The following is a 23983-nucleotide window of genomic DNA, read 5'->3' on the forward strand; positions in this document are numbered from 1 at the left end:
CTCTCACATTGTTAGACATACAAAATAACAGATAATATAATATTTACACCAAAAAGACTTATCCATGGTGTGTCATAGCAAGGACCAACAAATGGGTCTGTAACAGTTTCCATGATATGTCTCTTCTTTCATAAGACTGCATCCCAGAATTAGACACAGCCTATAATTTGACTTCTTCTGATTAAAGTGCTTAAGGATGAGAACAACGTGGATTCTAACACAAACTCTCCCCAACAACAGGTAAAAACAAACCCTTACAACCTGAGAACAACCACTTTATAAAAGGCCTTTGGGCTGAATAGATTGCTCAGGGGTTAAGAGCATGCGCTACTCTTTCAGATCCTGAGTTCAATTCCCACAATCATGTGGTGACTCACGACCATCTGTAATGAAGTCCAATACCCTCTTCTGCTGTGTCTGAAGATAGCAACAGGGTATTCATACACATAAAATAAAAACAAATAAATAAAAGGTCTTCAGTTTCCATTCATCTTCAGTCACTTTTTTCTACCTATTTATTCAACCATTCGATTGTGCAAAAAAATAATAATAATTATGGCCCTGCAGAGATGGCTCAGTGGTTCAAAATGCGTACTGATCTTAGGAGTGGAACAGAGTTTGAGTCCCAGCACCTATATTGGTTAGCTAACCAGTATATCTCATTCTAGCTCACGAGGATCTTACACTTCCTTCCAGACACTTCAAGTCACTTATACATATACAAATACACACTCACATACACCCATTTTAAAACAAATTGTTGCAGGCCTTTCACATTCCAACTAATGGTTTAAATAAGGCACAGAGACAATATAGTTTAAAGCTGTTGGCTTTGTGATGAGTCAGTCTTTTTCAGTTAGCTCACCTAAACTTATCCTAATTTTTCCACCATCTTGTCTCCTTGTGGTTCGCACAGCTCTGTTCTCTTCCTCCTGCTTGCTTTCTGCATCTCCCAAATCTGCCTGTGTCTGCCTCTCTCTCTCTCTCTCTCTCTCTCTCTCTCTCTCTCTCTCTCTCTCTCCCAGAAGTCTCACAGGCATACTTCCTATCCTAGGTCCTGTCAGTTAGCTGTTTATTATATATAAAAATTGGGGCTGGGGATTTAGCTCAGTGGTAGAGCGCTTACCTAGGAAGCGCAAGGCCCTGGGTTCGGTCCCCAGCTCCGAAAAAAAAGAACCAAAAAAAAAATTACAGTCTGAACCAATCAACAGAAAGACAATTCCCACTCCATATCTTAGGCTGCCTTTAGGCAATGAGTGAGGACAAGAATTTACAAATATAAAACCAGCGATGGACCATAGAAATAAAAATACATAAGTACTTTCACCATTAACCTACAAAATTAACAACTGAACAAAAAGGGAGATTGAAATCCAGACTGCAGCATCTTCAAACAATGTAAGGAAAGGTCTCCCAACAACAATTCTTCTAAAAAAGGAAGAACACGTTAACTTCTGCTTAAAATGTTATCTGAGTATCTCATTATGTATGACTCAGCTTCTGCAAACTAGAAATAAGACAGAAGGAGTTTCACAGTCCTCAGGCAATAATTCCCAAAGCAGAGAGATTCCCATGTCCTAGATCACTGCCAATGAAATACAAGAATACTGTTAAATACTAAAAATCAACTCAGATTATAAAAGGAAACAAAAGACGGGAACACATTGCAAGGGGTGGAAAGACAGACCATGCATGTAGGAGAGAGCAGTACCTCCAATGGTAAGTAAATACAAACTTGCTTAGTTTTAGACAAACGTACCTAATAGCATTATTTACAGAAGAATAAACAAGATCCACCTTTTTCAGCCATCAAAATAAATCACTTTAATAACTACATTACTTCAAAGTGTAATGTCAAAGATCCATTTAAAATTAGAATGTAGAAATGATTTTGTTGCACTGAATATCTAATGTGTTGTTTAGTGAAAACTATGGACTAAATGTTTTCTATTTTAACACTATATGGATAGTGTTACATATTTAGATGTATGCATAAATATGTATGCACATACATGTTTTATAGCCTCAACCTAAAGCCAGAACATAAGAATACAAAATTATTTTATACTTTAATGCTATAAATATACTAAACATATGTATGTATGCATGTATATATGCATATTGCATAGCCTTAAACTAAAACCTTAGCATCAGAATAGAAACAAAATTTTTTCAATGTGGTTTAATTGCCAATGATTTTTTTCATTGACCTTGTCAATTATATGTTTTTCATGATACATATTTCTTTTGTAACAACAATATTGTTTTCAATGTACTTAAATAAATCTTTTCTTTCTCTAAAAGAATGTCAAGAGGCTCTTTCAATAATTCTAAATTCTTTGAGTATGGCATGAATGCCCATCATAGACCCTATTTGAAAAGTATTCAGAAAGCATGGTACCCTATCCTCAGTCAGCATTAAAACGGAATATCCTGTGTCTTGCTCTAAAAATAATCTTAGCAAAGAACTGAATGAACGCACCACAGCATCACAGAAAATCTGAGTTTGGAAATAACTATGCTTAAAATTCCAGTTTCCCCTAAAAAAACACTTGGAGAGAGTGTAATAATATTGAACTTGAAATCTTTTTTAAAAGATTCCAGTTTCCTCTTGATTAAGAAGAGGGAATTCTTGTGAAGTCCAATATTGAATTTTCATGACGTTGGATTTTCCATGTAAACAATTTATCTTTCTACTTTACTAGAGGCTCTTCTTCTAACATAATTGAGTCTGCAACCTCAAGCTTGGTACCTTTATTGAGCAAATGCAACAAAGAAATAGACCAATGGCATCATGTCTTCGAAATGCCATACTGTGAAGCCCTCTGAAATGATAAGATCTGATAATACCACTCCAGTTCGGTTCAGACAGACAAGATTTATAGGACATGAGAAGGAGACAGTTTGCTTGCTGACTGGAGGTCCAGAGGGGTGTCTCTTTTTCATAAGTGTCAACAGTTACCATGCCCTTTACTAGTCCTGTTTCTTTTGGAAAAGAGTAACATTTTGCACATAGTCTTAGGGACTATGATGCCACTATCCCTCACCAGAGAGAGCTAGCTTCCGACCATGTCCATTCATAAGAACCACCACATGTGCACTAATTCTAGAGGCACTTTCTGAAGATAATCACCACTTTGCTCTTCAAAAAATTTAAGTGAAGCCGCACCCAGGTTTTAATTCATTTTTAGTTATAGATTCTGAAGTATGGATAATCCTCAAAAACTAATACCCTTGGGAAACAGCCTTCAACATGCTAAAGCCCTTAAGGACACTAGAAAACTTAAGAACCTACCTTGCAAACTTTCGAACTAGGGACTCTGTTCTTTCCTAGCCAACCCAGTATGTATACAACAACCTTTCTCTCGAGTTCAGTATCTACACTAAGAACCAGATTTGTCCAAAATGTAAACAACTGCTTTCAATCCCCTCACTAAGATTTCCCTATGGAAGGACAATGGAACTCATATATGGAAAAACTCTGCTACCTAAGGTCGAAGTCCACTAAGACTGGATAGTCTCTCAGCTTGGCTCAATACTACCTTCATGTATGGCTTCTCCTTCTTTGACCTTGTCTGGGAAATTCTAAGCTTCCCAACACAACTAACAGAGGAGTATCACGTAGCCTCAGTCAGAAGGCAGGATTGATTTCCTTTCTTTGGATAACAGGTTCAGCCAGCACCTGAGCCTCCTGAAATGCTTCCCCGTGCCAAAGGAGCATTTTGGTATCCAAAAGCCTCAGCCAATGACTTTTGCCCATCCTACGTGTTGCTAGTTCAGTCCCCTAAAACTTTGTAAGCCTTAAGTCATCCATAGTGACGTTGAACTGACTCCCCACAGCTGATCCTGTCCTGAGTACTCGGACAGCTTCTGAACCCCCATTCACTGTCTCTGCTCCCTTTGCCACATGGACTGGATCAGCCAAAGATCCACACAGGCAGAGAAAACCACACTCACATCACCTAGGAATCAGCCAGCATACAGAGAATCTAGAGACCATTTGTAAGATCCCAACCCTCCGTCGGTGGTATTTACTTCGAGATGCCCCGCCCTAACATAAATCGATGCAAAAGCGAGAGGTTTATTTTCCGGTGCATCGAGGTCGACTTTCAATTAGTCCCTCAAGGCCAGTGACTACAAGGCAACCCCGAATGGCTATTACACGCGGTTTTTATACATGTTAGAGGATGGGTTACATCAGAAAGGTTACAGTTTAATCTTGTTGACCTTTAAATCTATTGGCTAGCAACCATCAGTCAGTACATCCTGAGAATTTTCTACTCACGAATGTTCCTGTTGGTGGGGAGAAGGCAACTTTGCCGAGCCTCGAGCTGAAGCGGGAAGCTGGAACGCAGCTTGACCTTCCCTGGAGGCTGGTGAAAGCGCCTAGGGTCCTTCACACTGCCACCAGTTCCTGTGTGAACCCCATTTGCCCGCTCATCAAATCACTTGTGCTTGCTCTAAATTGTCTATGCCTTTCATTTTTGTCCCCCTATCAGGAAGGGAATATAGGTTAATGAATCTCACTGGGTTTTCAAATATTTATATCTTCCTCTTATGTCCCGATTTTTAAAATGTGGGTTTTTTTTTTCAGTCCATGAATACGTCATTGGTTTATCTTAGACTGAAAAACTGGAGACTTCAGAGAGTGAGGGCTCATTTCGTCTGTGCCATCAAATCTAAGGGTCTGTAGAGACGGACGCAGCTGCTGACCCCTTCAAGACTGAAATGCCTGTGTGGGATAATGGTCTACAAAGTTCCAAGGACTTGCAAAGGTGAACGAGCATCTCTTCCTAAAGTGACTCGAAAGGTAAAGGCTAGAGAAATAGTTCAGTGGGCTTACTTCAGGTACATGGCCCTGAATTTCCATCCCCAGCTAAAACTGTTTTCAAAGCTATTAGAATTACAAGATGATGCATTCATTTAGTTTATGGCTAAGAAAGGCTATTGTTCAGTATTTATGCAGTTATTAAATAACGTTTTCCAACTTTACACCTACTACTGTAGCTTTGCTGGGCTGAAACTCTGAAACTCACCTTCGTGCTTCTCTGTTAGGGTCTGCTGGGAGAGTACAGTAAAGGAAACTGTTTTGGGGCTGGCCGAGAAAGTTGACGCCTACACCCCGTGCTGCCTCCTTCCTGGCACTGACACACACTGGCCTTGAGATGAGCAGCCTTTCTCTACTCTGGCTGCGACACAGAGGCAGGCTCAGCTTGCAGTTTTTCCACCACTTGCAAAGAAACTCTAACGGCTGCCCAGTCTAGTACAAACTATCCAGGCCAACAGAGATCCTGCAGAGGTCTGCATGTCCGCCCTCTCCAGGCTTCCTTCTACCTCACTGTTTTCAGAATTCTTTCTTTTGCCCTGCCAGCTGTGTGAACAGAGCTATTTTCTACAACTGCTTGCTCAAAAGTTGACTTTCATCTTTTTTGGGGGGGGTGTTTCTTATTTACATTTCGATTGTTATTCCCTTTCCCGGTTTCCCAGCCAACATCCCCCTAGCCCCTCCCCCTCCCCTTCGCTATGGGTGTTCCCCTGCCCATCCTCCCCCCCATTACCGCCCTCCCCCCAACAATCACATTCACTGGCAGGACCAAGGGCTTCCCCTTCCACTGGTGCTCTTACTAGGCTATTCTTCTTTTAAGTTTCCTACCAATCACCTTTCTATCCCCAAAGACTATTTGCAGATTCCCTGAATCATCCTCTCAAAGATGGCCCATCTGAAAACTTGCCTGCAGAGCCCAGTTTTAGCAGGAATTTGCCAAGTTTAACAGAATCCTTATCTGCTGGTTCTGACAGTAAATCTGAGCCCTTCATCACCTGGGGGATATATTATCCCCTTGTCCTATCTCGCCCAGTATCCTGCTGGGTTAAGACACTTCAGCCAGAAATCCCAGACTCACATTTGCTCTAAGTAATAGCTTATCCATCAGGGCAGCCCTCACATGCTTCTCGACTATAAATTCTCAATCGTTGTAATTTTATTTAGAGTTGAGCCCATTTCCATACTGGGATCACTCTTCTTCAACTACAATGAGTTTTGTTTATTATTAATAAAATCTTTTAACGTCTATCCCTCCTTAACTGCAACAGTACCTGTTATAATTAACAATTTTTATATTCCCTTTAATTAAGCCAATGGTATTTTATCAGTTACTTTCTGTTGCTGAGCTGAAGCATCAGGCCATAAAGCATAAGGAACTGACTGAAGAGTTTGCTTTCGCTACTGGTTCTGGATGGTTAAAGAAAACAATTGCAGGCAAAACTGTAGTGTCAGGTATGAGGACAAGAGCAGGAAAGCTGAGATCTCCTGTCTCTCACGGCAAAGTAAAGAGAGCAATCTGGAAGTGGAGTGTGGCTTTACACTCTCACAGCTCACCTCCAGGGACACTTTCTCAAACAAGACTGAACATCTTAAACTTTCTCAACAATGTCACCCGCTGGGGACAAGTGTTCGAATATCTGAGCACATGGGACAACATTCTCCTTCAAACCACTGATTCTATGGTATCCAGACGTGATAAAATATTGAAGGTTTGAAATGGTGAGGGAAATTCTCACTTAAGAAAATATATATGCAAGCTGTAAGAAATTATGTCTCCAGATATTAGAAGAGCCTGAAGTCAAATGAGCTCACGGAATTGTAAAAATTATTTTTAAAAACTTGCGAGAAACTGAAAGTATAGCAGTGTAGGAAGGCCTCATGGATTCTCTGAGTTCACATGAATCATAGAAACAAATCTCAAACCCAAAGTTTCATGAAACATGGCGTTCAGCAAAAGATTACAGGACCCGAGATGTAGAAGAACTTAGAGAAATAGCATAGAACATAAAGGTGCAAAAAGGAATTTCATGTGAGTTGAGTACCCTGTGCCTTAAATATGATATGGCATCATCTTATGAAGTTATAAAAATAATTTATAGCCACAAACACCGAAATAAAAGGACATAAAAACAAATCCAAAATCTCTGTGGATCTGCTATTGTACAACTAAAATTAACACAATGTTCATATTCTCTATTTGATTATAATTTAGTGAATTTCATGTTTAATAAGATATGACCATCTTACTTTTTATAAGTAATTTCGATGTATTGGAATTTTAAAGGTTATTAATATCCCTCCTCTCTCTTACTTTATCTATCTTCCTATAGGGAGTTGAATATACATCTCAGAAGAAATGAAAGGAAAAAGAACAGAGCGATAATTGATTTCTGATAAAAAAAAACATTTTTAAAGCTAACATTTTGCCACAGGAAAATTAGCTTGAGAAGCAAGAACTGCTGGGAAGAAGATTCAAAATGCCTTAATCTTCCCATCTAATACTGCAACAGACACACCCGAAGGATGCACACTTCTGGAATCCTCCAACAGTTTGGAAAAGAGCTATGCCTTCCACATATGACAATAATTTGACAAAGCATCCTTCTCAGAGAGAGGAGTCCATTCCCTATAGTATGGACTTGAAAAAAAAAGAAAGAAAGAAAAGACAAGAGGACATTGAGATGTGCAGATTAAACACTTCGGTCTCATCTCCGGTTTGGTCCTAGCCTCACAGCAGAGATTTTTCTCTAATAGTATTAGCTCCCATGGGCTACAGCTAGGATTCACATATCTGTGAGTCCTTCTGTGGAGGCTGCCAGAGGGACTCGCAAGGGGAACCAGAGGAGTGTAGCAGTTGTTACAGAACAGCTTCACTGAGCTGAAGTAAAGCCAAGATACAGCCAGATGCCATGGAGTTGACTTTCTGCCAGGAAGAGATATATGGGGCAATAAGCCAGCCACAAGAGCAAAGCCCAGCACAGCTGAGAAAGATATGCATTTCAGTTATACCTGCCAGATTTCTCTCTTCTAGAGGTAGAGGCCAAAGGAGAATTGGCTGATACCAGCAGATCAGATGTAGCTCAAGTCACAAGAAACAATAAAGTGATTATTGTTCTAAAACTCAGTTGTTACAGGATTGAAACCCCATGGGTGATGGCGGCTCATCGTTCTCATGTGAATGATACTGGAAAGTCCTTCACTTTGCAACTCTTTGGCTTCTCTCTCAACACGTTTCTCAACTACTTTTAGGAATTAACTTGGTTAGATATCCCAGATAATTTTTAAGATGAACTGATCAATAACCCTAGGAAGCAGAAATGAATAGACCATCAAAGCCTCTTTTCCAAGATGAATAACATCAAGGTAGCAGAGATCTTAGAGTCAAAAATTCTGCCTACTTTATATGAAGGTTTTCAGCCATGTCTTATTAAATTCCTAGTCTTACGGTTAGATTCTTGGCATCTTTATTTAGAATGAAATTAAAATTGAGAATTCCTACATCAAGTGAGAAAAGAGCCCTCAGTCAGGGAACTTTTCAGAAGAAGGAGTATTTGTGGACCCTGTCCTTAAGAAGTAGGGCAACACAAGATACTCGGCACTCAGTTCAAAGTGGCTATCACATGAGTATACTGGGAAACAGTACTAGAAAAGCTGTACAAAATTGTAAGGGATTGTGTTACTGAACAACACTGATGATTAATACCCTAAATATATGCTAAAAAGTTCTCATTTTCCTTAAGGAAAACATCCTGATTACTCTATCGCACACTTCTTTTTCTAGGATCTCATGTCTGATAAAAGAGAGCTGAGAGCCTGACATACTTGGCCAAGACATAGTAACAAAACATACAATTGGAGGGCAGATTATTTCCACATAGGCGAGGAACCCATAAGGTATCTTATCAATAAGAGACACAGCTTTAAAAAAAATCACTGGAAAAATCACACTTGTTAAACACATTGGCCTGTTTTCTTCTAAGTAAAAAGAAATGACTGGTGCCTGGTCACTCAGAAGGCTGGAAGGAATGTTACCTAACAACCTGTGGATCTTTTTTCTGTTCTACAGAGCCAGCCTTCCTGAATCCATCAGTATCCTACGCATTGTTTAGGCCCTTATCCTGAGCTTAAGTTCTCAGTGAATAGAACCAATCCTTATAATAAAAGAGGTCCCATCTACTTTGCATCCTACATCACTAGGATCTATTCTTATGATTATTAACAAATCCTTTCTCATTAGTTCCCCTGCTCTGTGTACAGTTTATCCGTGAATAGAACTCATTCTTATTGGAAAGGTCATGGATGCTTTGGTTCTTTGCTAGAGACCGTCTACCTACATACGCCTAAAGCTTTGTTGTGGTAATTGTCATCTGCAAACCTTTCCCCAAAGTTTTACTGTGATTAAATGTGTAAGGAAAATAAACCCAGAGGTCAAATTCTAGTCTTTACTTGAGGTTTATTCTCTAACTCATGTGGATCTTTTTCCTGCAGGCCGTGAGGCTTGTTACAAGGTCACAAACAGTGTCAGACAGGAGATGCTTAGTTGTACAGACTCAGACCTGTCCTCGGGAAGACAGGGGATGTAAGCTACACACACAAACTGTCTTCATTTGTTGTACGTTACTATAACAAAATATCAAAAGGCCAAGTGATTTATAAAGAAGAGAAGGGGCTGGGGATTTAGCTCAGTGGTAGAGCACTTACCTAGGAAGCGCAAGGCCCTGGGTTCGGTCCCCAGCTCCGAAAAAAAGAACCCCCCCCCAAAATGAGAAGTTTATTATCAGGTCACGATTTTATCCCACAACAAAAGATAGGGCTGTGCACAGAAAGAGCACTTGTGCAAGAAAAGCCAGAGAAGTGACTAACCTGCGTTGTGACACTTCGTGATCATGGTTGTTGATCTAGAAGGTAATTCATTCCTCAGAGACAACACCAACTCTTAAGGATAGTAAATCTTTCCATGAAGAGACCCTCCTGAGCCCTGTTGTTATTCTGTCTAAGCTCCACCCCTACAGCTACCTGGCAGTAGCCAGGTATGCTCCGCCCCACAGTTACCTGGCAACAGCCAGCTGTGCCTAACACTATATAAGGGGCTGCTTGACTCCTTGCTCTCTTGCTCTTTGTATCTTCTCTACCCTACTCTTCCTTTTTGTCCCTTCTCTTCCCATTCCCCTTCATGTACTCATGGCCTTTCCTCTCCTCTTCCCATTAAACCTCTCCCCGTGGAACCATTGTGGTTTGGTGTGTTCTGTCTGGATGCGAGCTGAGATTTAAACCCCAACAAGCCCCACCTCTAAAAAGCCCCAGAAACCCCCAATACCATTACACTGAAAACCATAACCATAAGGAGCTGAGCCTTTAGAATTCAAACCACATCCAACACATAGCAAAACAAATTGAGAGAACTCACACAAAGTTTGCAAAGAAATCCTTGTAGCCCTCAGTTTCTTTTAACTTCAGTGAAAATAGCCAGAATACTTTATAAAATCCTTGTGCCAAAATCTTTCTTTCTAAATAAGAAACAAAACTGCAAATAGATATGTAATTATGACAGATGCTGAAAAAAATGATCTGTTAAAAAAACGAATTAAAAACTTCAAAATCTCAATGAAGTTTATAATAACAAAATTCTGAAGTACGTAGTCTCAAGATTAAGAAAAATGTGTATTTAGTTCATTCATATATATGGCACGTTGAATGTGTATTCCTATATATGGTAGCTCATTCCTATATATGGCATGTCAAACCACTAGATAATTAACATTTGGTACATACAGAACATTTAGAAATAGTAACATGCACACTTTATCTTGCACCATGTACAAATATTTACTTCATGTTATAAAGGAAATCTTGAATATTAAAGCCATAAAGAAGCAAAAATCAGAGAAATGTGACATTACAATCATCCTACCCCATGATATCTGAAATAGAAACAGTTGGTTTATCATGTAGTTCCTTTATTCAGCTGGCGAAAACAAATGAAATTTTGTTTACATTTCATTTCACTTCAATGGCAGCAGTGTCTAAAGATGATAGTCCAGGATTTAGGTCCCCCAGTCCCATCATTCTGAACTGTTGAATCCTTAGAAAAATTGCATAACCAATTTGTGGCTGACTTCTCTCATAGGAGCATAAAAATAATGATAATAGCATTTACTAGGAAACTGGTCTCTAGAGTTTAGGAAGTGAATGTAAGCAAAGTTCAAAGCAGATCTGTGCACTAACTGCTCTGAGGACACATCTTCGCTTCTACTTCTCATGTCCTGTTAATCCAACCCTGAATGTCAATAATCCAGGTACCTCCAATGTCTTCTAAAATTCTTTTCCCATTTACTTACTTCACTCCTTTTCTTCAACTTTGAGGGATTTCTTACATGTACTTTCTATTAATTTTTTTTATTGTAGGGTATATATTTTGTTCCATTTTCCCCATCATGCAAACTTTCCAGGTGTCAAAATATTTCACTTTTCATTCTCTAAAATCTTTTATCACACTTTCATTTTTTGTAATTGTTTCTATTAATCTCCCTAATATTTGTGAACCTGACTTTGCCATTTTCTTCTTTTATATTTAAAATCTGTTTCAAGTATGTCCAATCTTGCTTCTTTGAATTAAGTGAAACCTCACAAACATTGAACATCAAACTCAATGGAAAGAAACTTGAAGCAATCCCACTAAAATCAGGGCTAAAATAATAAATAATAAAATAATAAATAATAAATAATAAATAAAATAATAAATAATCCCACTAAAATAAAGGCTGCCCACTCACTCCCTATCTTTCCAATATAATACTTGAAGTCCTAGTCAGAGCAATTAGACAACAACAAAAAAAGTTCTAGGGGATACAAATTGGAAAGGAAGAGGTCAAAATCACTATATGCAGATGATATGAAAGTATACCTAACTGAACCCAAAGATTTCACCAGAGAATACCTAAACCTGGTAAAGAAGTTCAACAAAGTAACTGGATATGAAAGTTAACTCAAACAAATCAGGAGCCCTTCTCTATCAAGCCCTTCTCTATCAAGCCCTTCTCTATCAAGGAATAAACAGGCTGAGAAAGAAATTAGGGAAATGACACCCTTCACAGTATTCACAAATAATATAAAATACCTTGGTGTGACTCTAACCAAACAAGTGAAAGATCTGTATGACAAGAACTTCAAGTCTCTGAAGTAAGTAATCAAAGAAGATATCAGTAGATGGAAAGATCTTTCATGCTCATGGATTGACAGGATTAACATAGTAAAAATGGCCGTCTTGCCAAAAGCGATCTACAAATTTAATGCAATCTCCACCAAAATTCCAACTTGATTCATAGAGTTAGAAAGAACAAATTGTTAATTCATTTGTAATAACAAAAAACCCAGGATACCATAAACTATTCTCAACAATAAAAGAAATTCTTGGAGAATTGCCATCCCTGACCTCAAACTGTATTACAGAGCAATTGTGGTAAAACTTCATGATACTAGTACAGAGACAGGCAGGTAAATCAATAGAATATAACTGAAGACTCAGGAATGAACCTATACACCTATGGTCACTTGATCTTTGACAAAGGAGCTAAAACCATCCAGTGGGAACAAAAGACAGCATTTTCAACTAAAGGTACTGGTTCAACTGGAGGTCAGCATGAAGAAGAATGCAAATGGATCCATTCTTATCTTCTTGTAAAGCTCAAGTCTAAGTGGATCAAGGACCTCCACATAAAACCAGAAACACTGAAATTACTAGAAGATGCCTCAAATGCATAGACACAGGGAATATTTTCTTGAACAGAACACCAATGGCTTATGCTCTAATATCGAGAACTGATAAATGGTACCTCATAAAATTGCAAAGTTTCTGAAGGCAAAGGACACTGTCAATAGGACAAACGGGCACCTAACATATTGGGAAAAATCTTTCTCAATCCTATATCCGATAGAGGGCTAATATTTAATATATACAAGGAACAAATGTAGTTAGACTACAGAGAACAAATTATCCTATTAAAAATGGGGTACAGAGCTAAACAAAGAATTCTCAACTGAGGAATATAGAATGGCTGAAAGGTACCTAACGAAATGTTCAACATCCTTTGTCATCAGGGAAATGCAAATCAAAACAATCCTGAGATTCCACCTCACACAAGTCAGAATGGCAAAGTTCAAAAACTCAGTTGACAGCAGATGCTGGTAAGGATGTGGAGAAAGAGGAACACTCCTCCATTGTTGGTGGCATTGCAGACTGGTACAACCACTCTGGAAATCAGTCTGGAGGTTCCTCAGAAAATTGGACATTGAACTGCCTGAGGACCCAGCTATAAGTCTCTTGGGCATATACCCACAAGATGCCCCAACATATAACAAAGACACATGCTTCACTATGTTCATAGCAGCCTTATTTATAATAGCCAGAAGCTGGAAAGAACCCAGATGCCCTTCAACAGAGGAATGGATTCAGAAAATGTGGTACATCTACACAGTGGATTACTACTCAGCTATCAAAAACAATGACATCCATCCTTTTGGACACTGTATCTTGAACCACTCCTCTATTCATTGTCTCATTATTACTCAACATTGCATAATTTCACTATGTCTAAATCCTCGGCTGTGGCTCTTAGTACAAGGTACCCAGCCAAGGTTTCTCACAAGCTGACCAGTGAAGCAGTGATCCAGTGCCAGCTGACTTACTAGCTGTATCAGGAATGGCATCATAATTCTCCTGAGCCACTTTGTTTATAAGTTCATGTGTAATTTTTATTGACTGCATAAAAAATGATGAAAATTGAATAAGAACAAGTATCAAATGTTATAATAACTAAATCAGTATATTGATATTTGCCAAAGTCAAAGCAAAGGATAAAGAGTTCTTGATAATAAGTTTGCTTCCTTAGTAAGGAGCTTGGTTATAGCAAGATAGTTGAAATATGCAGATGAATTACACCAAAAAGTCATCTGATTACATAAAAGTCTTTTGAAAAGCAGCTATGAGAATGAACCAGTAAGAAACTTTGTAATATTCATTGTGTGTGTGTGTGTGTGTGTGTGTTGGGGGTGGGGGTGGGTCTCAGGACAAGGGAAAGTGGTGTCCTCCAGTGAAGTGTCAGAGACTTAAACAAAATTTCGATTTTCTACCACACCCTCTATCTGGTGTGTGAGAGCTGACATCAAAACATTACCAAGTAAAAATTGACATCCATCTATTTGGAAACAAAGGGCATGCAATTCTGTAAATATTAACCGAAAAATAATCTAATCTCACTGCAGAGAAGGGTTGCTAAATCACTATATCCTGTGAGAAATTCCTATGCTGGTAATAATGAGAAATGTATGGTTACATAAGAAACTAAAGGGTCTAAAAATAAATTATTTATGTTAAAAAACTATCCCAAAACTTAGGAAAGACAGACAAGCAGGTGAACACTCATGAAGCTTCCCTGTGTCAATAGTTTAAACTGTTTTTACCAAACAAAGAGAAAGGCTAGAAATAGGAATTCTTGGCATGAAATATCTTTAAAGAAGACAAATTCTGCAGATCTTTTCCTGATGACATCTCCAATTCTAAAGATAGTAAAATTCCCACTTGAATTCAGGTCGGTGTCTTACTAGGTCATTTTAATGGAAATAGCCCTGTAGGAAATGACTTCTAGTTTCTCCTACTGTCTAACCAGTTCAGTTACACGTATTTTGAAGTTTGGATGAATTAGTATCCAAAAAATCGCTTCTATGTATAGCCACAGAATCTATACTCTCATTAAAAAATGCTTAAGTTACCATAGAGCATGTGGACTGACTATGTCTTCACAGAACATCTAATGTGTAGTCTGAGGTATGTGCTGATGCTAGGTTGTTCAGAGATACTCCAAATATGCTTGTACAATCTGTTTTGTCACAGCCAATTTTCCTTCTAAGATTTCTGGACACAAATCGATAAAACCTTGAATGACACAGAGCAAAAGTATACAGCAAAGAAAGAAGCCATGACCAAGCATTTTATGACCAAAATAATACAAACACTCTTATGTCCCATATCTAGGCCTCATTACCTTCAAGGGTAAGGGTGGGGACCCTTGAGAATGGCAAGGACTCTTCGTAGTTGCCTCTGAGAAGTGAAATCTAAAGACAATAGTTGTATTCACCTGTATTCCTCTGGGCTTCTTCAATGTGCTGAGGCAAGACCTTTTCTCTGAGTTCACTTTATAATATTTCCTCATAAAAATGCAAGAACTATGATTTAAAATGTTGGAAAATCATGTAGTGTTACATTAAATATTATTTTTAAACCAGATGTACAAAATGACTTCTAGAACAGCCAGGTCTATCCAGAGAAATCCTGAATCAAGAAAGCAAAATAGATAGATAGATAGATAGATAGATAGATAGATAGATAGATAGATAGATAGATAGATAGATAGAAGGATAGATAGATAGATGGATGGATGGATGGATGGATGGATGGATGGATGGATGGATGGATGGATGGATGATGGATGGGTGGATGGATGGACGGATGGACGGACGGGCGGACGGACAGAGACAGACAGACCGATAGATAGATATTCGTGTGATGTTTTTCTGCAAGATCTCTTATGAGAGGATATTTTGCTGAAAGCACACATATGGTGTTATTCTGAAAGCTGTCTGGTGAAAGGGCATGTGATGTTTTGCTGGAGCAGACAAACATGTGAGAGAACATGTGATGTTGCAAAGAGTTTAAGTATAACCCAACAGTGTACAATGCTCTGCCTTGCTGGTCTTTACCAATGATGCTTTGGCATTACTTTGCCTTCCTGTTTTCTGTTGTGATTCACTGATAATGGTTTTCACTGACAGTGCTCTTGCAATGTCCGATGGATGAATAAAGATGCCAATAGCCAATAGCTAGGGAAGAAGAGACATAGGCAGGGTTTAGGGATCCCAGGCTTGGGGTGGATCAGGGGATAGCCATGAGACAAAGAAGGTTGAGAAAGAAAAGAAAGACACCATGGGCTAGGTAGTCATAAAATAATGGCCATATGGGTTGGCTAATTGGAGTTAAGAGTAGTCCAGAAAAAACATGTAAATTATATAATGGAATTGGCTAGAAAAGAGGCATAATAATAAAGAGGATGGATATCTTGTGCTGATTGAGGCATATTGTAAATATAAGAGGTGTGTGTGTGTGTGTGTGTGTGTGTGTGTGTGTGTGTGTGTGTGTGTTTTATCCAAGAACTAAATGACTAAAGGCAGAGCAGAAATCCTAAACTGGCATTAAATTTTTTTACACCAGCTATTTGTGGGATCTCTGAATTCCATACAGGTTTTGAATTAGGTTTTGAAAAAACAAATAAACAAAACACTCATGCTCTAATTCTTAAAGTGTTGAGCTACAGAGCATTCTGGGAAGTGCTGCCATCTTAAAAATAACTCCTTGGATTGGTGAGCATGGAGTATTTTCCAATCTGTTTGTTTATCTCTAGTTTCCTGCACTCTTATTTTATAGGATTCACAAGTGTATTTTGTGTTTCTCTTATCTTTCTCCCATATATTTAATTTTTTAAATGTTTTTCTTAGCTATTTTTCTCTTCTTATGATGAAATACCTGAGAGAAGCAACCAAATATGGGAGAGTTTCAGGTTAGCTGCAGTTTAAGGAATAGAGTCCATCTTGAAAAGGAAGGGACATCAGAGTCTATGGTGGTGGGAGCTCTGGCAGCCTACTGTAGCGCTATTTTCACAGCCTGGCACATTAGAAACAGATGGTAGAGCTGGCCTAGACTTCTCATGCCTTTTGTCTCTCACTCTAAGTCCATCTCTAAGGCTCACGTAAAAAGACTCCACCTACCCAAAATCACCTTTTAGAGACAAAGTGTTCAGACACCTGAGCCTGTGGGCACTATTTCACACGCAGCTCTTTATAACACTATAATAAGCATAAACACTATTTCTTGTTCCAGATAATTCATTTAAAATAAATTGAAATACAGTGGTTTTAGTAAATTGAGCTCATATCCTATTATCGTGTTATCTCATTCATTTATTACTTCTAATAATTTTATAGAATCTTTCCCATTTTATCCCTATAATATTGTATTAAGTTAGAATCTCAGGCCTGTAAGCCTGGCTAATATGAAACAGGAGAATCAAAACTTCAAGGCCAGCCTAGGAAACTTCACAAGACTCTAGAACAAAATAAAACATTTTGCAGGTCAATGTCAAATGATTGTCTAGAATAAAAAAAAATCCTACATTCAATTCTCATCTCCAGAAAAAATTTATCTTTGTGAGCAGAGGTACAATCATTTTATTTATCTTTTATTCATATTTGTTCCTCATCTCTTCAAATTAGCTGTATTTTGAGGTGCTCTTTCTTACTTAGTCAGACACTCATTCTAGAACACTCCTTAACTAAGACATCAGCCAGAAATGGAAACATACACTCTTCCCTAATGTGCCTGGACTTCTAATGGTTTTCTAAATTCCCCCATATACATGGGCAAGCTGCCAGTTTCCCCCAAATTTTTTTCCTCCAAGCTTTCACCTTCTGCATTGTTTTAATCAACTGAAATCTCCCATGCCTCCATGAGAGAACAGACACAAGAGCTACACACTCTGACATCTTCATAGACTTAAACTCCCACATAATTTTAACTTAGCTGTGATGGACTTGCCTCATCTTTTACCTTTGCCTTGCACGTTAAGGAGCTTTTTTTCAGTGTGGCTCTTTACGTGAGGTTATTTGGTTTGAATATTAAAAAATTCGTTTGTCTTAAAAAGTTCCTAGGAGGACTGGAGAGAAAGTTCAGCCATTAAGAGTATTGACTGCTCTTCCAGAGGTCCTGAGTTCAATTCCCAGCAACCACATGGTGGCTCACAACCATCTATAATGGGATCCAATGCCCTCTTCTGATGTGTCTGAAGACAGTGACAGTGTACTCACATATATAAAATAAATCTTTAAAAGAAAAGTTCTGAGGAAATGTGACACTCATACCCATAGACTAACAAGTAACAGCTCTCTAATTGGACTCAAAAACTCACTAAACAAGAGGTAGAACATGCTTGGTACTGGAAACCTTGCTAACTACTTTGCCAGTGAGGTCATGGCTATAAGAAAAGAATCTACAATCACAAATTTCCTAAACTAGCATAATCCTTAATAATAATCATAATCATTTGTTCTTATACCTACAGATAAGTGTAGTCTTTGCCCCTCATTAAGGAAACCTCTTTGAAACAGACTGAGACCACTTCAGAAATCCACAACCAATAAAAATGCAGAGTTGTGAATCCCAGTCTCAAGTAATATATCTACAAAATACTCCTGCACATGAGAATCATGGGACATTCTGAAAGAGGTGATAGAATTATTTTAAGGGCCAGAGAACTGATGAGCTTGCTGTAAGACTGTCTCTAGCCATATCAGAAGATACACCCATGAAGTCTCACCAGCATGACCTCTCAAATGTGAACTGAACAGGGATAGCACCAGTGAATATGCCAAAGTAGACAAAGAAAAGCCCATGAAACCTCAACCCTATACAAAGAACTATAGGCAACTGAGAAAAGCTGGGAGCAAGAAAGGCAGCCTTCCCAAGCAAAGAAGATGCCAATTGGTCAGCAAATGATCAAACCTGAAGACATACATATGAGTGTAAAAGTAACTTTTATTTCCTTGATGTAACTATTGTCTGGAACACTTACTGTTGAATTAAACTCACCCTTTCTAGTTCTTTCTGAACTCTGTCTAGCTGGTGCAGCCCATCTGTCTGACTAATTCAATCTGGCTTCTTTGAGCTTCTCATTGAACTGCTCTTCTTGATCTCAAGCTAACTCTCGCAATTTGTTCTAATCTTCTGGCTCCTTCTTCTCTGGCTTCAACTGCCCAGATGTAGCTAAACTCCATTCCACTGCACTGCCTTCTGCATTCATTGACTAAACTGAACCCAACTGGATGGATCTGCATTCAACTGAACTGCCCTCCATTAAATGTCATTGTCTGGGATTAAAGATGTGTGCTAACTGTGGGTCTGTATTCCAGTCAGAGGGATTAAAGATAAGTCATTCCAGCCAGATCAAACAGACCTAGAAGTCTTTGGATGTGATCCCTTACCAAAGCAGCCATGTTGCTGGATTAAAATTCCTCTACATACAAGTAACACTATATGGACTGAAGAGGTTATATTTCTGAATATACATGTATATGCATATATATAATGTTAAAACAAGTGTTTAATAAAATTGGCAACATAGTTTCCCCTACCCACCTCAATGTTCTGCATTACCAAATGAAAGACACACACACACACACACACACATACACACACACACACACACACACATACACACATACACACAGCTTTTATATTTTGATTTGCCTTAAACAGTACAATGGCTTGGTCATTTCCTAACCTCCATGAGGTTAATCCACTTCCTGCCAATAATCCCAAGTTATCTTTTACTAAATTCCATATTCTACTTTGGTTGCTCTGGACCCAGTTTGTCAGCCCTCCGGGTCATATTGTCCCTGCTCCTGGGTGGCGGCTATCCCTCCCTGCCCTCCTCTCAAGCCTGGCATATCTTCTCCTCCACACTCTTCTAGCATGGTGGATCCTTACTCCTCCCTCTGGGTCCCAAGCTCGGGATCCTAAAGTTCCATCTCTGTCAGTCCTGCCCAGCCATTTGCAGCCAGTATCTATTTTAATTTATTTAATTTTATGTATATGAGTACACTGTAGCAGACACACCACAAGAAGGCATCAGATCTTATTACAGATGGTTGTGAGCCACCATGTGGTTGCTGGGAATTGAACTCAGGACCTCTTGAAGAGCAGTCAGTGCTCTTAACTGCTGAGCCACCTCTCCAGCCCTGCAGCCAGCATCTTTATTTACCAATCAGAACCAAATGGTTCCCTTAGTGTCTTACATGAAGACACTGTGTAAGCAGTTTGGAAAACCAAAATTAACTTTAGAATACAAGCAGCATTAGTCCAACCACACTACATGTTTATATATGTATGTACAAATACATGTGTAAATGCAGTAACAGTGAAAAAAAGAGGTTATGATGTTAAAAGAGAATAGGGAACGTATATGGGAAAGTTTGGTTGGAGAAAAAACAAAGGGAAATGTAATTATATTATAATCTCAAAAGCAAAATAAAAATCTTACAAAAAAGGAATTCCTTTAATTAATGTAATTTCTTACCCCGAAATTCCAAATTATTTTCAATGGTAGCAGCTGATTTACATCAGGTCTTTAAGTAGGCCCCAGACAGGTTAAACCACTATTGGAGATCAAGGCATATTGTATTTCTTCCAAAGTTGCAGCCAAGAGCTCATACATGAAATATGTACTTGTATTTTTTTAATTGAATGTTTTATTTATTTACATTTCAAATGTTATCCCCTTTCCTGGTTTCCCCTACAGAACAACCCCAACCCATCTCCCCTCCCTCTGCTTCTATGAGAGTACCCACCCACTTCCATCTCACTGCCCTGGCATTACTCTACACTGGGGCATTGAGTCTTCACAGGACCAAGGGTCTCTCTTCCTATTGATGGCAGATAAGGCCACCCTCTGCTACATATGTGACTGGAGCCATGGGTCCCTCCATGGTGGTTTAGTCCCTGGGAGCTCTGAAGGATCTGGTTGGTTGGTTGTTGTTCTTATGGGGTTGCAAACACCTTCAACTACTTCAGTCCTTTCTCTAACTCTTTCATTGGGGTCCACATACTCAGTCCAATGATTGCCTGTGAGCATCCACATCTCTATTTGTCAGACTCTGGCAGAGCCTCTGAGGAGACAGCTATATCAGGCTCCTGTCAGCAAGCACTTCTTGGCATCGAAATAGTGTCTGGGTTTAATGTCTGTATATGGGATGGATTCCTAGGTAGGGCAGTCTCTGGATGGCCTTTCCTTCAGTCACTGCTCCCCACTTTGTCCCTATATTTCCTCCTGTGAGTATTTTCTCCATTCTAAAAAGGACAGAAGCGTCCACACTTTGGTCTTCCTTCTTCTTGAACTTCCAGTGAGTTGGGTATGGTAGAGAAGTGACAGGAGTTAACATGGGTCCCTGTGGTTGTCACAATGCCTTTACTTATTTGCTATAAACCGTGACTGGTTTCAGAGTCATATCAAGGTTGATTCAGTTTTTTGCCCATAATTTAGTGCTTCCATGAAGGAACAGGACCCTGGAGCTACACGGTCTGAGACTTTCACAGACTCCTTCAACCTCCCTCAATTTAGCTGTGATGGACTTGCTTCATCTTTTGTCTTTGCCTTGCAAGTTAGGGGGCTTTGTCCAGTACAACCCTTGAAGTGAGGTTGTCTTGTTCGACTGTAGTTCTGATACTCCTTAAGGGTGTGTGCACTCCAGCATCTCACTTTAGGAACCTTGCCCTCAGCTCTTATAAGTTAGGGAACGACTCAATCATTTTAAGAACGTGCTCAAGTTTTAAGACAGAGTATTCTGGATTTCAAAATAAAATCTGTGAAACCTTTACAAAACAATAGCATGATAAAAATACCAATTACTTAAAATAAAAAGTGAATGAACTGTCTTACTTACAATGCTCTCTATCGTCTGATTCTATACAAAGATTTCCAAAATATTTGACTTTTCTTGCCTTATCCTGTCAACCTCTCCTGTCAATCTTAATATTATAATGATTTTTGTCACTCATTCGGTGTGTAAGTTAAAAGCATTTCCCAAAATTATGAAATTATCCTATTAGTTATTTTAGCTAAGAAAAAGTCAGTTCGAATATAAGATGATAATATTACTGAAGGACAAACACACCTAGCATTGCTCACAACACTAACAATGAAGGAAAGGTCTTTACTATCTGGGAACTCTACCAACCAGCTTTTTTCAGTCATTTCCTTTGCTCAAACCAGTTTTCTGAGTCTAGGATTTAGTTGTCCAAACCTCACATGAGAATTGCTTTCATAGAGCTTTTATTCGCTTTTTCTTTTTTCTACTGAAATAAAAATTCCAGGCAATATATTATGATCTTGGTTCCCCTTCCCCTTTTCCACTCAGATCCTTCCCATCACCACACTCACTTATCTCCACCCTTTACTCTATCATTAGAAAGAAAACAAAGAAAAATAACCAACAAAACAAGAATAAAATATACGAAACACACACACACACACACACACACACACACACACACACACACACACTGAGAGCAAAAGAAAAAAATACACCATGCAGGTTAGTGGTTCTTTTTGCAGTAAAGACAGTTAAGAATAAGTTTCTGTGTGTCCTGTGTTAAGTCTTTCCATGTTAAGTTTTACGTTTGTAATTAAGAAGCTTCTGTTTGTCTTGTGCAGGTTAAGGTTTCTGTTTGCAGATGAAGAATATGTTTGTGATTATCCTGTTTTAAGTCTTTGCAAGGTAAGGTTTCTATTTGTAACTAAGTTTAAGTTTTGTTTCTTAAATCTCAATATAAAGTGCTTGCAACTCCAATGATATGATGTATATTCTTACTTTTATTCTTTGTCTTTCATTGTATCTTTTGAACAATCTTTATTAGCCAACTCTCCCGCCCCTGTAAACTCCTTGGCCCTCCTATAAAAAGGAGTTCCAGAGGCCATCAGGGGCTTCTTTCTCAAATCCTGAGGTATAGTAAAACAGCTGGCTGGCCATTCCTGGTTGCAACCCAAAATACAGCTTTCTCTAATTAGACAATTGAGGACATGATCTTTTCATATTTCTCAGACCTAACAACAACTCATCAAAACATACATTACAGTCAGAAGTAATAAATGTAGACAAAAGGCCAGTAAGAAAAAAATGCCCAAACAAAGCAATTTGACATGAAAAGTCTAGAAAAATATCATTAAGTTCCTTTTGTATTGGCCATTTACTGAATTTGAAGGATTGGGAATGAAACATATGTGGGATATTTTTTATTTTTTTTGTTTTGTTTTTTAAGAAACTATATAGGAAATTATAATGGAGAACTGTCAGTCAAGAGTGATAAAATATGACCTTGTGCAGTTCTCACAGTCATGAAGCCTTATTTGCATAAAATATTGTGGTCTCTGTTGTCTCGCTTTAGTCTGATACCAACAACGCAATAGAGAAGTAAATATTTTCATTTGACCATTGAACACAGTTCTAAGTGATTTGTTGCAAAACAACCTGAGCCAATCACAATTCAGATCTTGATTTGATATCAAACCAACCAAGCTGTATCTCCCAGGCCCCAGACAACTTCTAGCTGATGTTCCCCCTGGACAGCTTTCTTTTACTTATTTCCACACCTACTTTAGACATTCTGTAGAAACACACATCTTTTTAAGGTCTATATCTAGAGACCGTGATTAAATCTTAGAATTTATGCGTTTCTTTACCCAGAGCAGATGCTGTCTTTCAACAGATCAAACACGCATCTACAAGGGTTCTGAGTCTATCTGTCTAGAGCTCCTGAGTTGAAAATCTTTCTTTGTGGGTCAACACATTCTTTCCTACCTGTTAACTTGTCAGCTGCTTCTGGTTAATTAATCTACTAGGTGAATTGCTATTTACAGTCCCCCTCCCGAAAAGTCTCTTAGACTTTGACCTTTACATCTTCTTCTTGCTCTATGTGGTCTCCTTTTTGCAAAATGATCTCTCCTTTGGCATCAAGCATTACATATATGCAAATAAGGTCTATGGCTATCACTAACTTAGGAGAGACAAGGGGACTGGGATCTGGCCAAGAAAAGGTATATGAAACTGTCTTAATTATTGGTCTATTGTGGTGAAGAGACACCATGACCAAGACAACTCATTTTTTAAAAAGAGCATTGAGCTTGCTTATGGTTTCAAACATTTAGTTCATGTTCATCATGGTGGGAAAGAGACAGCTGAAAGCCTGAAGTGGGCTTTAGAAAGCTCAAAACAACCCTCCAGTGACATACCTCTTCCAATAAGAACACACCTCCTAATCCTTCCCAAACAGTGCCATTAACTGGGCACCAAACATTCAAACATTTGAGCATCTCAGATGCATTTCCATTCAATCCAACACAGACCCCAAGGAAGCAGTAGCATGAACCGGCTGTATTTGATTACAAATTTAGAAAAGTGTGTATTGGGTAAATACTTAACTTCTCTCAAGAACAGTAGAAGAGAGACAAAAGGTTCTGGGAAGGATCAGGATCTTATTTCTAAGATTCTCCAGTAGCACAG

At 38.7% G+C, this 23983-nt stretch overlaps 1 long non-coding RNA gene across 1 annotated transcript; it reads left to right on the forward strand.

The window, feature by feature from the left end:
- Nucleotides 1-3885: 3885 nt before the first annotated feature.
- LOC103693912 (uncharacterized) lies at nucleotides 3886-9255 on the forward strand. The gene is made up of 3 exons (XR_596404.4): nucleotides 3886-4002; nucleotides 4595-4810; nucleotides 7156-9255. It is a non-coding gene; the product is annotated as an uncharacterized LOC103693912 (long non-coding RNA).
- The last annotated feature ends 14728 nt before the right edge of the window (nucleotides 9256-23983 follow it).

Source organism: Rattus norvegicus, chromosome 16 (genome assembly GCF_036323735.1).
Source record: "Rattus norvegicus strain BN/NHsdMcwi chromosome 16, GRCr8, whole genome shotgun sequence".
NCBI lineage: Eukaryota > Metazoa > Chordata > Mammalia > Rodentia > Muridae > Rattus > Rattus norvegicus.